Raw genomic sequence first — 506 nt, forward strand, 5'->3', positions numbered from 1 at the left:
CCCTGGTAAATCCTCGTACATCATGATGTCATCTGTGCGTGCGCGAACATATTGCACATGCGCAGAACGGATTGTGTACCAACAAATACAAACAAACATGTTACGGGCACCCAAATCACTCTTTGGCAGGGCGAGCAGCACTATGAAGCAGTGTTGTGTCCAAGTCTTGGCTCAAGCCCTAACTAAGTGTCATGATTGTATGTATGTATTTTCCTGTTTTTTCTTGGTAGTCTGGTTTCTCTGTCTTGTCCGGTCTTGTTAAACTCCCTGTCTGTTGTTTTTCCCGCCTATTTGATTGTCTGATTTCTTTCACCTGTCCCTTGTTTGCTCGTTACCGCTTGTATTTAGTCCTGTGTGTTTCCCATGTCCGATCTTTGTATTCTGTTGGATGCTGTCTCTGTGCTGTCGTGGATTCTGTTTTGTCGTGTCGTGTTGTGTCGAGCCGTTCTTGCCTGTTTTGGATTAGTTTTTTCATTTGAGGACAAATATCTTGTAAGACTATTTCC

The sequence above is a fragment of the Etheostoma spectabile genome, chromosome 9 (assembly GCF_008692095.1).
Source record: "Etheostoma spectabile isolate EspeVRDwgs_2016 chromosome 9, UIUC_Espe_1.0, whole genome shotgun sequence".
Taxonomy (NCBI): Eukaryota; Metazoa; Chordata; class Actinopteri; order Perciformes; family Percidae; genus Etheostoma; species Etheostoma spectabile.